This window comes from Oncorhynchus keta, unplaced genomic scaffold, assembly GCF_023373465.1.
Source record: "Oncorhynchus keta strain PuntledgeMale-10-30-2019 unplaced genomic scaffold, Oket_V2 Un_contig_18534_pilon_pilon, whole genome shotgun sequence".
Lineage (NCBI taxonomy): Eukaryota > Metazoa > Chordata > Actinopteri > Salmoniformes > Salmonidae > Oncorhynchus > Oncorhynchus keta.
In genome coordinates, this window is record NW_026280970.1 from 14,065 (window position 1) to 29,757 (window position 15,693).

The following is a 15,693-nucleotide window of genomic DNA, read 5'->3' on the forward strand; positions in this document are numbered from 1 at the left end:
AACCAACATGCCCAGGGGGGGGGGGATGTTTGGGAACCCCTGATCTATAACCAACATGCCCATAGGGGGTGGGGGATGTTTGGGAACCCCTGATCTATAACCAACATGCCCATAGGGGGGGGGGGGGGGGGAACCCCTGGGGGTGGGGGATGTTTGGGAACCCCTGATCTATAACCAACATGCCCATAGGGGGTGGGGGTGGGGGATGTTTGGGAACCCCTGATCTATAACCAACATGCCCATAGGGGTGGGGGATGTTTGGGAACCCCTGATCTATAACCAACATGCCCATTGGGGGTGGGGATGTTTGGGAACCCCTGATCTATAACCAACATGCCCATAGGGGGTGGGGGATGTTTGGGAACCCCTGATCTATAACCAACATGCCCATAGGGGTGGGGGGTGGGGGATGTTTGGGAACCCCTGATCTATAACCAACATGCCCATAGGGGGTGGGGTGGGGGATGTTTGGGAACCCCTGATCTATAACCAACATGCCCATAGGGGGTGGGGGATGTTTGGGGGAACCCCTGATCTATAAACCAACATGCCCATAGGGGTGGGGGATGTTTGGGAACCCCTGATCTATAACCAACATGCCCATAGGGGGTGGGGGATGTTTGGGAACCCCTGATCTATAACCAACATGCCCATAGGGGGTGGGGGTGGGGGATGTTTGGGAACCCCTGATCTATAACAAATCAAAGACGTGAAAGTCGATGCCAAACCACAAAACCCCCCGGATAGGGGGTATTTGGGGGAGTGCTCACACACACACACACACACACACACAGAGACACGTGGTGCGAACACCCTGCCATCTTGCTATAGACAGATCTATAACATATACATACAATGCCCATTATGTAGAGATGGGTACCAGGGTGAGTTAGTTGGGGTTCCATGTTTATTGACTCTGGAACCCTGATCCATATAACTATAACACTGCTCCATAAATGGATGGGGTTACTGTGGGGGATGGGTTTAACAGTTAACCTCTGGATGGATGGGTTCTAACATAACCAAATCAAAGACTGTTCAAACTGGATGGATGCTAAAACTCCACAAAAAGGTGGATGATGGGTTCTAACCGTTACTGTTCACTGTTTATACCATAGGACTCTGGATGGATGGGTTCTAACGTTACTGTTCATGCTCCATAGGACTGTTTACTGTTCATAACTGTTTATACCATAGGACTCTGGATGGATGGGTTCTAACCGTTACTGTTCACTCCATAGGACTCTGGATGGATGGGTTCACGTTACTGTTCATAACTGTTTATACCATAGGACTCTGGATGGGGGGAGTTACTAATAGGACTCTGGATGGATAGGTTCTAACCGTTACTGTTCATAACTGTTTATACCATAGGACTCTGGATGGATGGGTTCTAACTGTTACTGTTCACTGTTTATTCCATAGACTCATCTGCTTATTCCATAGGACTCTGGATGGAGGTTCTAACCGTTACTGTTCTCAAGGACTCTGGATGGATGGGGTTCTAACCATTACTGTTCACTCCATAGGACTGGATGGATGGGTTCAATCTGTTCATAATTCCTTATACCACTCTGGATGGATGGGTTCTAGACACACTGTTCATAACTGTTTATTCCATAGGACTCTGGATGGATGGGTTCTAACTACTGTTCACTCCATAGACTCATGGGTTCTAACCGTTACTGTTCACTGCTTATTCCATAGGACTCTGGATGGATGGGTTCTAACCGTTACTGTTCATAACTGTTTATACCATAGGACTCTGGATGGATGGGTTCTAACCGTTACTGTTCATAACTGTTTATTCCATAGGACTCTGGATGGATGTAACAGGTTCTAACAGTTACTGTTCATAACTGTATATTCCATAGGACTCTGGATGGATGGGTTCTAACCAAGTACTTATACCATAGCGCTCAGGTTCTAACTGTTTACTGTTTATACCATAGGACTCTGGATGGATGGGTTCTAACCGTTACTGTTCATAACTGTTTATTCCATAGGACTCTGGATGGAGTTTATTCCATTCTGGATGGATGTTCTAACCGTTACTGTTCATAACTGTTTATTCCATAGGACTCTGATGGATGGGTTCTAACCGTTACTGTTCATAACTGTTTATTCCATAGGACTCTGGATGGATGGGTTCTAACCGTTACTGTTCATAACTGTTTATTCCATAGGACTCATGGATGGGGGTTCCATAGGCTGATGGATGGGTTCTAAATCCCGTTACTGTTCATAACTGTTTATACCATAGACTCTGGATGGATGGGTTCTAACCGTTACTGTTTCTCCATAGGACTCTGGATGGATGGGTTCTAACCGTTACTGTTCACTGTTTATTCCATAGACTCTGGATGGATGGGTTCTAAACACTGTTCACTCCATAGGACTCTGATGGATGGGTTCTAACAGTTACTGTTCATAACTGTTTATACCATAGGACTCTGGATGGATGGGTTCGTTACTGTTCACCATAGGACTCTGGATGGATGGGTTCTAATAACTGTTTATCACTCCATAGGACTCTGGATGGATGGGTTCTAACCGTTACTGTTCACTGTTTATACCATAGGACTCTGGATGGATGGGTTCTAACCGTTACTGTTCACTCCATAGGACTCTGGATGGATGGGTTCTATGGGTTCTAACCAATACTGTTCATAACTGTTTATTCCATAGGACTCTGGATGGATGGGTTCTAACCGTTACTGTTTATTCCATAGGACTCTGGATGGATGGGTTCTAACCGTTACTGTTAACTGTTTATTCCATAGGACTCTGGATGGATGGGTTCTAACCGTTACTGTTCATAACTCCATAGGACTCTGGATGGATGGGTTCTAACCGTTACTGTCACTCCATAACTCTGGATGGATGGGTTTCTAACCGTTACTGTTTTCCATAGGACTCTGGATGGATGGGTTCTAACGTTACTGTATACCATAGGACTCTTGGATGGGTTCTAACCGTTTAATTCCATAGGACTCTGGATGGATGGGTTCTAAACTGTTCATAACTGTTTTACCATAGGACTCTGATGGATGGGTTCTAACCGTTCATAACTGTTTATTCCATAGGACTCTGGATGGATGGGTTCTGGGTTTATTCCATAGGATGATGGATAGGTTCTAACCGTTACTGTTCATAACTGTTTATACCATAGGACTCTGATGGATGGGTTCACTCCATAGACTCTGATGGATGGGTTCTAACCGTTACTGTTCATAACTGCTTATACCATAGACTCTGATGGATGGGGGTTTATTCCATAGGACTCTGGATGGATGGGTTCTAAGTTACTGTTCATAACTGTTTATTCCATAGGACTCTGGATGGATGGGGGTTCACTCCATAGACTCTGGATGGGTTCTAACCGTTACTGTTCATAACTGTTTATTCCATAGGACTCTGGATGGATGGGTTTATACCATTCTGGATGGATGGGTTCTAACCGTTACTGTTCACTCCATAGGACTCTGATGGATGGGTTCTAAACTGTTCATAACTGTTCATAGGACTGTGGATTTCTAACAACCATAGGACTGGATGGATACCTGGATGGATGATGGGGTTCTAACTGTTCATACTGTTCATAACTGTTTATTCCATAGGACTCTGGATGGATGGGTTCTAACAGTTACTGTTCATAACTGCTTATTCCATAGGACTCTGGATGGATGGGTTCTAAGTTACTGTTTATTCCATGGACTCTGATGGATGGGTTCTAACAGTTACTGTTCATAACTGTTTATACCATAGGACTCTGGATGGATGGGTTCTAACCGTTACTGTTCATAACTGTTTATTCCATAGGACTCTGGATGGATGGGTTCTAACCGTTACTGTTCATAACTTGACTCTGATATGGGTTTAACAGTTACTGTTCACTCCATAGACTCTGATGGATGGGTTCTAACTGCTACTGTTCATAACTACCATAGGACTCTGGTGGGTTCTAAACATAACTGTTTATTCCATAGGACTCTGGATGGATGGGTTCTAACCGTTCATAACTGTTTATTCCATAACTGAGATGGATGGGTTTATTCCATAGGACTCTGGATGGATGGGTTCTAACTGTTACTGTTCATAACTGTTTATTCCATAGGTTCATAACTATGGATGGATGGGTTCTAACCGTTACTGTTCACTCCATAACTGGATGGATGGGTTCTAACCATTGTTACTGTTTATACCATTCCTAACCAATACTGTTCATAACTGTTTATACCATAGGACTCTGGATGGATGGGTTCTAACCACTGTTCATAACTGTTTATTCCATAGGACTCTGGATGGATGGGTTCTAACGTTACTGTTCACTGTTTATTCCATAGGACTCTGGATGGATGGGTTCTAACAGTTACTGTTCACTCCATAGGACTCTGGATGGATGGGTTCTAACCGCTACTGTTCATAACTGTTTATTCCATAGGACTCTGGATGGATGGGTTCTAACCGTTACTGTATTCCATAGACTCACTGTTCATAACTGTTTATTCCATAGGACTCTGGATGGATGGGTTCTAACCGTTACTGTTCATAACTGGATGGATGGGTTTTATTCCATAGGACTCTGGATGGATGGGTTCTAACCGTTACTGTTCATAACTGTTTATACCATAGGACTCTGGATGGATGGGTTCTAACCGTTACTGTTCATAACTGTTTATCCATAGGACTCTGGATGGATGGGTTCTAACCGTTACTGTTCATAACTGTTTATTCCATAGACTCTGGATGGATGGGTTCTAACAGTTACTGTTTCATAGGACGTTACTGTTCACTCCATAGGACTCTGGATGGATGGGTTCTAACAGTTACTGTTCATAACTGTTTATTCCATAGGACTCTGGATGGATGGGTTCTAACCGTTACTGTTCATAACTGGGTTTATTCCATAGGACTCTGGATGGATGGGTTCTAACCGTTACTGTTCATAACTGTTTATTCCATAGGACTCTGGATGGATGGGTTCTAACCGTTACTGTTCATAACTGTTTATTCCATAGGACTCTGGATGGATGGGTTCTAACGTTACTGTTCATAACTGTTTATTCCATAGACTCTGGATGGATGGGTTCTAACAGTTACTGTTCACTCCATAGGACTCTGGATGGATGGGTTCTAACCGTTACTGTTCATAACTGTTTATTCCATAGGACTCTGATGGATGGGTTCTAACCGTTACTGTTCATAACTGTTTATTCCATAGGACTCTGGATGGATCCTAACCGTTATAGACTCTGGATGGATGGGTTCTAAACTGTTTATTCCATAGGACTCTGGATGGATGGGTTCTAACAGTTACTGTTCATAACTGTTTATTCCATAGGACTCTGGATGGATGGGTTCTAACAGTTACTGTTCATAACTGTTTATTCCATAGGACTCTGGATGGATGGGTTCTAACAGTTACTGTTCATAACTGTTTATTCCATAGGACTCTGGATGGATGGGTTCTAACCGTTACTGTTCACTGTTTATTCCATAGGACTCTGGATGGATGGGTTCTAACCGTTACTGTTCATAACTGTTTATTCCATAGGACTCTGGATGGATGGGTTCTAACCGTTACTGTTTATTCCATAGGACTCTGATGGATGGGTTCTAACCGTTACTGTTCACTCCATAGGACTCTGGATGGATGGGTTCTAACAGTTACTGTTCATAACTGTTTATTCCATAGGACTCTGGATGGATGGGTTCTAACCGTTACTGTTCACTCCATAGGACTCTGGATGGATGGGTTCTAACCGTTACTGTTCACTCCATAGGACTCTGGATGGATGGGTTCTAACAGTTACTGTTCATAACTGTTTATTCCATAGGACTCTGGATGGATGGGTTCTAACCGTTACTGTTCATTCCATAGGACTCTGGATGGATGGGTTCTAACCAATACTGTTCATAACTGTTTATTCCATAGGACTCTGGATGGATGGGTTCTAACCGTTACTGTTCACTGTTTATTCCATAGGACTCTGGATGGATGGGTTCTAACCGATACTGTTCACTCCATAGGACTCTGATGGATGGGTTCTAACCGTTACTGTTCATAACTGTTTATTCCATAGACTCTGGATGGATGGGTTCTAACCGTTACTGTTCACTCCATAGGACTCTGGATGGATGGGTTCTAACCGTTACTGTTCATAACTGTTTATTCCATAGGACTCTGGATGGATGGGTTCTAACAGTTACTGTTCACTCCATAGGACTCTGGATGGATGGGTTCTAACAGTTACTGTTCACTCCATAGGACTCTGGATGGATGGGTTCTAACCGTTACTGTTCATAACTGTTATTCCATAGGACTCTGGATGGATGGGTTCTAACCGTTACTGTTCACTCCATATGGACTTAACCGTTACTGACTCTGGATGGATGGGTTCTAACAGTTACTGTTCATAACTGTTTATTCCATAGGACTCTGGATGGATGGGTTCTGTTTGGGTGACAAGACACCAGGCCCCATATTCATTAAGTCTCCCAGAGTAGGAGTGCTGTTCTCGGATCAACTCTGTTAAGTCTATAATGAATGGACTGTGGGGGGGTGGGGGGGGACCTGATCCTAGATGAGTACTCCTCCTGTGGGACACTTTATGTAAACAGGCAACCTGAATCTCAACAGTATGTCTTTTAACCCTTAAACTATAGGACAACATAATGCCGTGGTGGAGACAGACAGATACCCACTGTGGACGTACAACATAATATTAAATTAATATATGTTGTGCTTTTTTACATATGAATTTAAACAACAACAACCATTCCATTTCACCGTCATCATGTGACTTCTGATGACTCGTGATGAACCAGGAACTAGGAAATGAATCCCCTCTTCACATTTAAAACGTCTGGTTAACTACATGTTACAGTTTGGTCGGCAATACGCAGCCCAGTGGACCAACCAGGATAGGGTGTAACACATGCCCGTAGAGTCTCGTAAATGTGGTGATGCTTGAAGGATGTTGTGTATATATATATAAATATATATATATATATTGACGATCTATCAACCCGTTTTAAAACCAACCAGCCCTTCAGTGTCAGATTGATTGAGACAATCATGCCAATATGACAGGTCATTTCCCCTTGATATGATGTAGGTCCAACCCTCGACCAACCGACGCCGCGTCCGGCCCTCCCCACCTCCCCCACCACCACCACCACCACCACCACCACCTAACGTCCGTGCCCTTAAAGTAACTTACCAAAGTGACAAACGGTGTCCATAAGAAAAAAAGTGTGAAATATTGCTTCATGACATTTTGTGAAAATCATATAAAAATATTTTCTCTATAACACTTGTATAGCCTTGGCTTGTAAATTCCCCTCATCACATTCTCTATACACAAAAACACACAATTTTTTTTTTTTTTTTTTACACAATATACTAATCTTATTTTGTTCCTCATTTATGCTATGTACTGTACATTGGTATCTAATGTGCAAATTAATAATTTAAGTTGTGTAAAACTCTCAAATGAATACAAAATCATATTTTTGTACATTTTAAATGGTGAGAGTCCATAAAAAGGATCCCAAACTGCATTATATATTCAGGAGTGTTTTTGAAGAGCGTCTCTCTCTCTCTCTCTATATATATATATATATATTTAACATCTTTGGCCAGGAGATTTCATGTTCTTTTGTCGTTGTCATGAACGTTAAGACATTCAAATGTGAAAAACCGAATGGTAGCGACACCACACAGCACCTGTAAAATAACAACCGAGATAATCAACTGCTGATGAAAACACATTCGGTTTATCGAAGACGTGTAGAATGTAGAGGAAAACATGAAATAAAACCTTTTTTTGAGGCAGACCAATTTAAACTAGCACTGGAAACAGTATCCCTGCCCTCGCTGTGATAAGGAGCACGATTCATTAAAACCAATTAGATTTTGTTGTTCTTTCGTTTATACCGGGTAATCAATGTGAGGAGGGGCACACGGAAAATTTAACTTGCAAAGTGCAATTTCACCACACGAAACGGTTATTTTCCTTGGTGTGGGTCTGTTTGCAGTTGAATACTGAATATCCTGCCTGTTGTCGTCTATTGTCTGTCAGCTGCAGCAGAGGATTTGAACTCTACTGAAGCCAACATGAGTCGCATAGACAACAGAAAGGGTTCACAGTGAGTTGCCATTAGGACAATTATTGATTTTAAAAAAATAAGAAATAAACGCTGAAGTTACTAACGTAATTGCTTTGAGAAGTTTGTTTTTTAACGTTGGTTGAAGATTTTAAGATCAAAACAGTCCGGTTTTAGTTTTAGATGTTCGATTTAAGTTTACGTTTTGAACCACTGCACAACAAAATGCAATTGCTATTTTTATGTCTACTGTATTTGGCTGAAATTATATCTCAGTTTGCCATTCAAGTTGTGGGCAGAAAACACAAGACATTTCTCCATAAAACTAAACAAAAATGGAAGTTGAACCATTTCTTTTAACGAACAAAGTTATAAATTCCTGCTGGCCAAAGATGTTATGGACAGAGATCTACCCTGCTTGTCATCAAGTAGTTGTGTCCTTTACAGTAGCCTACTGTACTGTACACTGAGACAGGAGAAGTGACAGGAATCAAACGTTTTAAACAGAGCAGGCGATCAACTTCCTCTGAGCGTGTCTGTCTGTCTGTCTGGATGTCTGGATGTCCCAACGTCCACAGACAGTCTATTGAGTAGAACCTGTTCTATCGCCTTCTCTGTGGACACAGTTCTGTTGTCTGTCTGTTGTGTTGCGTTGTCAGCAGCTGGGGGTTTGCAGTACCTGTCGTGCGATAGATAGCACACCAGGCTCTAGAGTAGCAGCACCTCTGGCTGGCGCGCTACCAGGGGCTACCCAGGCCTACTGAGGGCCTTGGCCTCCTCTCCTTGTGTTTCAGATCCTCCTTGAAGCAGTAGGAACAGTAGTTATCTGTCTCCGGGCGACCGTAGAAGGAGCACTTCTCCTCTTGCATCTCCTCTGCTGCAGGCAGTACACCAGGCAACCCCACCGGCGCTACCGATCTGACTTTTGACCTTGTCGGACCCCGAACCCGTCCTGGTGACCCTACTGCTCCCCAGGTCTGAGGCACGTCGGCGTCGGCGAACTCCAGACAGTCCTGTATGTGGCTAGCGTTGAAGCCATTGGTATAGGTATGGGACTTGTGCTCCCCAGGCATGTTGTAGGGCCCGTGGTGCCTGGGACCCCGGGTGGGTGTGGCTGACCCCGGCGCCCAAACGGACCCCAGACAGGCGGGCTGGAGAGTAGCTCTGGGAGGACAGAGAGCGGTTCTGCTGGGGGTAAGTGGCACAGGTCTTCAGGGTTCCCACCAGAGGAGGCTTGTAGCTGGGCTGGGGGTCGATCCGGCTGGAAGCTCGGTGCCTGGAGGTTGACGTCTCTCAGCTGGATGATACTGGACCTCTGGATGGGAGGGGTATGGCTGTAGTGGGCTGACACTGGGACTGTAGTTGGGACGGGCCTGGGGACAGGGGGACGGACCCCGGTCTCCTGGTAGCACCGTTGCTGGGGGAGGAGTTGGGGAGGGGCTGTGGCGGCCCTGCATCTTCAGGGCAATCTGTGGGGGGGTGAGGGGTATGGCTTTGGTGGTGTCTGGCTGGGGAAGAGATGAAGTCCTGGGGAAGGGGAGTAGGAGGAGGAGGGCAGGAGGGAGGAGGAGGAGGGGTGCGGGGTGTCTCGCTCCCTCTCTCTCTCCCTTTCTCTCTCTCGCTCCCTCTCTCTCTCCCTTTCTCTCTCTCTCTCTCCCTTTCTCCCTCTCTCTCTCCCTCTCCTTTCTCTCTCTCTTTCCTTCTCCCTCTCTCTCCCCGGTGAGGGGCGCTCTCCTGCTCTGGTTTCTTCAGGGCGTGGGAGGGCCCGTTGGTCGTAGTAGTCATGGTTGTAGAGTTTGCTGCAGGTTTCTTCTCTCCTTCCTTCCTCCTGGTCTCCTGCTCGGCAGAGAAGCGCTCCTGAGCGGAGGTCAGGTAGAAGGAGATCATCTCCTCGTGGAACTGGTGGCGATGGGAGGTGAGGAGAAGGCCGGCGAAGATGAACTTCCTCTCACCCTGCATGGCGGCTCTCAGTATGTTGAGGCTCAGCTTGACGTCTGTGCTGTACTTCCAGTGCTCTGACAGGGCCTTGTCCCCCACCAGCCTGGCCAGGAGACCCCCCCCCTGTCCCTGTCCCGTTCCCCGGGAGGAGAGGGCACGCCTGGGGGACGCTCAGTGGGAGACGGGCTGGTGGTCTTGTCCGAGGAGAACGACGTGCTCGCAGACTGGCCCTCCTTCTCTCCTCCGCCTCCATCCTTCCGGGCTTTTCCTTCCTTTTTCTCCTTCTTCTTCTCTACGTTATTCTCTGTCCCTCCTCCGTTGCCGCCGCCGCCCCCCCCTCCTCCGTTGCCGCCCCCCCACTCCTCCGTTGTTCCGGCCGTTGCCTCCAGAGTTGGAGCGGTTGATCTTTCCGTGGACCAGCCCTCCCAGACCTCCCATGTTCTTCTTCAGCTTGATACCCAGGGTTTTGCTGAAGCTGCCTAGCTTGTTGGCCACAGAGTCCGTCCTGGTCTTGTCCTTGTCTTTACGATGTTGCTGCCTCACCGTCTTCTCCTTGGGATCCTTGTCCTTCGCGGAGACCTTGTTGTCGTTGTTGACGTTGGAGTTGCTGCAGACGGAGTCTCGGTCGGAGTCCATGGAGTCGGCTAGAGACTGGACGTCGTCGCCCCCGTGGGACGCCGTGGGAGACTCCGGCTGGGCCAGGGGAGCCTGGAGAGAGAGAGAGGGAGGGAGGGGTGAGAAGGGATGGAGAGGAAGCACAATCAGTAAATTATGTTGACCTGTCTAATCTACTCCATTTCAAGACTATGACATCAAATCGTAGTTTACTTTATTCCTTGTACATGGACAGTAAGGTGCTGGGGAGCTGGCAGTACAACACGAATGCAGAACAACCAATCAAATCTATTTACAACAATTATTTGCTGGCATTAGCCAATCCATGTGGAAGAGAAAGAGGAGGAGGTACCCTGGTCTCAGATGGTATCCTGATCCATGTTACGTTCATGTAGTTATGCAGCAGGTTCAGTTTGGCTTCCAGAGACAGGATTAAACTGAGGGAGAAAGGTTACGAACATTAGATAGCAACAGTAAATGTGGATTATAAATGCTACGCTTTTAAAGAAATATAAACTCAGCAACACAAAAAAGAAACGTCCCCGTTTTCAGGATTCTGTCTTTCAAAGATAATTTGTAAAAATAGAAATAAGTTCACAGATCTTCATTGTAAAGGGTTTAAACACTGTTTTCCATGCTTGTTCAATGAACCATAAACAATTAATGGACCTGTGGAACGGTCCTCAAGACACTAACAACTTACAGACGGTAGGCAATTAAGATCACAGTTCTGAAAAGTTAGGACACTAAAGAGGCCTTTCTACTGACTCTGAAAAACACCAAAAGAAAGATGCCCAGGGTCCCTGCTCATCTGCGTGAACGTGCCTTAGGCATGCTGCAAGGAGGCATGAGGACTGCAGATGTGACCAGGGTAATAAATTGCAATGTCCGTACTGTGAGACGCCTAAGACAGAGCTACAGGGAGACACGACGGACAGCTGATTGTCCTCACAGTGGCAGACCACGTGTAACAACACCTGCACAGGATCGGTACATCTGAACATCACACCTGAGGGACAGATACAGGATGGCAACAACAACTGTCCGGGTTACACCAGGAACACACAATCCCTCCATCAGTGCTCAGACTGTCCACAATAGGCTGAGAGTTTGGATTGAGGGCTAGTAGGGCTGTTGTAAGGCAGGTCCTCACCAGACATCACTGGCAACAACGTCACCTATGGGCACAAACCCACCGTCGCTGGACCAGACAGGACTGGCAAAAAGTGCTCTTCACTGACGAGTTGCGGTTTGTCTCACCAGGCGGGATGGTCGGATTGCCGTTTATCGTTGAAGGAATGAGCGTTCCACCGAGGCCTGTACTCTGGAGCGGGATCGATTTGGAGGTAGAGGGTCCGTCACGGTCTGGGGAAGTGTGTCACAGCATCATCGGACTGAGCTTGTTGTCATTGCAGGCAATCTCAACGCTGTGCATTACAGGGAAGACATCCTCCTCCCTCATGTGGTACCCTTCCTGCAGGCTCATCCTGACATGACCCTCCAGCATGACAATGCCACCAGCCATACTGCTCGTTGTGTGCGTGATTTCCTGCAAGACCAGAATGTCATTGTTCTGCTGTGGTCAGCGAAGAGCACGGATCTCAATCCCATTGACCTGTTGGATCGGAGGGTGAGGGCTACGGGCCATTCCCCCAGAAATGTCTGGGAACTTGCAGGTGCCTTGGTGGAAGAATGGGGTAACATCTCACAGCAAGAACGGGCAAATCTGGTGCCAGTCCATGGTCTCGATGTCTGTGGAACTTGTTTAGTGTCAGTTGTTGAATCTTGTTATGTTCATACAAATATTTACACTTGTTAAGTTTGCTGAAAATAAACGCAGTTGCTGAGTTTATTTAGCAATGAATTAAGATTGAACACTACAGCAGCACAGTTAGCTGACTTGATTGACCAGGGCCCTATAACGTTCTGATTGACCAGGGCCCTATAACGTTCTGATTGACCAGGGCCCTAAAACTTCCAGTTTTGTCTGATTGACCAGGGCCCTATAACGTTCTGATTGACCAGGGCCCTATAACGTTCTGATTGACCAGGGCCCTAAAACTTCCAGTTTTGTCTGATTGACCAGGGCCCTATAACGTTCTGATTGACCAGGGCCCTATAACGTTCTGATTGACCAGGGCCCTAAAACTTCCTGTTTTGTCTGGTTGACCAGGGCCCTACACCTTCCTGTATTGCCTGGTTGACCAGGGCCCTACACCTTCCTGTTTTGTCTGGTTGACCAGGGCCCTACACCTACCTTCCTGTTGTGTCTGGTTGACCAGGGCCCTACACCTTCCTGTTTTGTCTGGTTGACCAGGGCCCTACACCTTCCTGTTTTGTCTGGTTGACCAGGGCCCTACACCTTCCTGTATTGTCTGATTAACCAGGGCCCTACACCTTCCTGTTTTGTCTGGTTGACCAGGGCCCTACACCTTCCTGTTTTGTCTGGTTGACCAGGGCCCTACACCTTCCTGTATTGTCTGGTTGACCAGGGCCCTATACCTTCCTGTTTTGTCTGGTTGACCAGGGCCCTACACCTTCCTGTTTTGTCTGGTTGACCAGGGCCCTACACCTTCCTGTTTTGTCTGGTTGACCAGGGCCCCTACACCTTCCTGTTTTGTCTGGTTGACCAGGGCCCTACACCTTCCTGTTTTGTCTGGATTGACCAGGGCCCTATAACGTTCTGATTGACACCTTCCTGTTTTGTCTGGTTGACCAGGGCCCTACACCTTCCTGTTTTGTCTGGTTGACCAGGGCCCTACACCTTCCTGTTTTGTCTGGTTGACCAGGGCCCTACACCTTCCTGTTTTGTCTGGTTGACCAGGGCCCCTACACCTTCCTGTTTTGTCTGGTTGAACAGGGCCCTACACCTTCCTGTTTTGTCTGGTTGACCAGGGCCCTACACCTTCCTGTTTTGTCTGGTTGACCAGGGCCCTATAACTTCCTGTTTTGTCTGGTTGACCAGGGCCCTACACCTTCCTGTTTTGTCTGGTTGACCAGGGCCCTACACCTTCCTGTTTTGTCTGGTTGACCAGGGCCCCTACACCTTCCTGTTTTGTCTGATTGACCAGGGCCCTATAACGTTCTGATTGACACCTTCCTGTTTTGTCTGGTTGACCAGGGCCCTACACCTTCCTGTTTTGTCTGGTTGACCAGGGCCCTACACCTTCCTGTTTTGTCTGGTTGACCAGGGCCCCTACACCTTCCTGTTTTGTCTGGTTGAACAGGGCCCTACACCTTCCTGTTTTGTCTGGTTGACCAGGGCCCTACACCTTCCTGTTTTGTCCTGACCAGGGCCCTACACCTTCCTGTTTTGTCTGGTTGACCAGGGCCCTACACCTTCCTGTTTTGTCTGGTTGACCACGGCCCCTACACCTTCCTGTTTTGTCTGGTTGAACAGGGCCCTACACCTTCCTGTTTTGTCTGGTTGACCAGGGCCCTACACCTTCCTGTTTTGTCTGGTTGACCAGGGCCCTACACCTTCCTGTTTTGTCTGGTTGACCAGGGCCCTACACCTTCCTGTTTTGTCTGGTTGACCAGGGCCCCTACACCTTCCTGTTTTGTCTGGTTGACCAGGGCCCTACACCTTCCTGTTTTGTCTGGTTGACCAGGGCCCTACACCTTCCTGTTTTGTCTGGTTGACCAGGGCCCTACACCTTCCTGTTTTGTCTGGTTGACCAGGGCCCTACACCTTCCTGTATTGTCTGGTTGACCAGGGCCCTATAACTTCCTGTTTTGTCTGGTTGACCAGGACCCTACACCTTCCTGTTTTGTCTGGTTGACCAGGGCCCTACACCTTCCTGTTTTGTCTGGTTGACCAGGGCCCTAAAAACGTTCTATTTTGTCTTGCAGTGGAATACACTGGAAGCTTACTTGACAAAGTAAATGGACAGAGTTATTTACATATTGTCAGCTGCTGCCAGAGAACCCAGCTGCTCCAAGGGAGAAGGACCATAAAAGACCTCAGTTGCAAACGAGGCAAGGCTCCATTGCATCATTGTAGTGCCTTTAACTCCACTAGAAACTTATTTTTAAAATCTTAAGACTGTCTTTTAGATAGAAAAGTAAATAGCAAAAAAGACAGGGGCTCTAACTTCACAAACACCTTCAGAGTCTGTAACTTCACAAACACCTTCAGATGGTGCTCCATGACAGGCAGACAGTGATCCATGACAGACAGACAGTGCTCCATGACAGACAGACAGTGCTCTATGACAGACAGACAGTCAGTGCTCCAAGACAGACAGACAGTCAGTGCTCCAAGACAGACAGACAGACAGTGCTCCAAGACAGGCAGACAGTGCTCCAAGACAGGCAGACAGACAGTGCTCCAAGACAGGCAGACAGTGCTCCAAGACAGGCAGACAGACAGTGCTCCATGACAGGCAGACAGTGCTCCAAGACAGGCAGACAGACAGTGCTCCATGACAGATAGACAGTGCTCCATGACAGACAGTCAGTGCTCCAAGACAGGCAGACAGACAGTGCTCCATGACAGATAGACAGTGCTCCATGACAGACAGACAGTGCTCCAAGACAGGCAGACAGTGCTCCAAGACAGGCAGACAGACAGTGCTCCATGACAGACAGTCAGTGCTCCAGGACAGGCAGACAGTGTTCCATGTGATTATGCCATTCAGATCAGAGTTGAGATCCTCTGTGTAAATCAACGTTATAGAAGATAATGATGTACGACGCCTAGAGATAATGACTATGATTAGAGGGGGATTTCCTCTTCTCCTATGATTAGAGGGGGATCTCCTCTCCTCCTTTGATTAGAGGGGGATCTCCTCTCCTCCTTTCTATGATTAGAGGGGGATCTCCTCTCCTCCTTTCTGTGATTAGAAGGGGATCTCCTCTCCTCCTTTCTATGATTAGAGGGGGATCTCCTCTCATCCTTTCTATGATTAGAGGGGGATCTACTCTCCTCCTATGATTAGAGGGGGATCTCCTCTTCTCCTTTCTATGATTAGAGGGGGATCTCCTATCCTCCTTTCTGTGATTAGAGGGGGGATCTCCTCCTTTCTG

At 46.9% G+C, this 15,693-nt stretch overlaps 1 pseudogene; it reads right to left on the minus strand.

Moving 5' to 3' along the window:
- Positions 1–8,849: 8,849 nt before the first annotated feature.
- LOC127920170 (OTU domain-containing protein 7A-like) overlaps positions 8,850–15,693 on the minus strand; it is a 46,179-nt pseudogene continuing 39,335 nt past the window's right edge.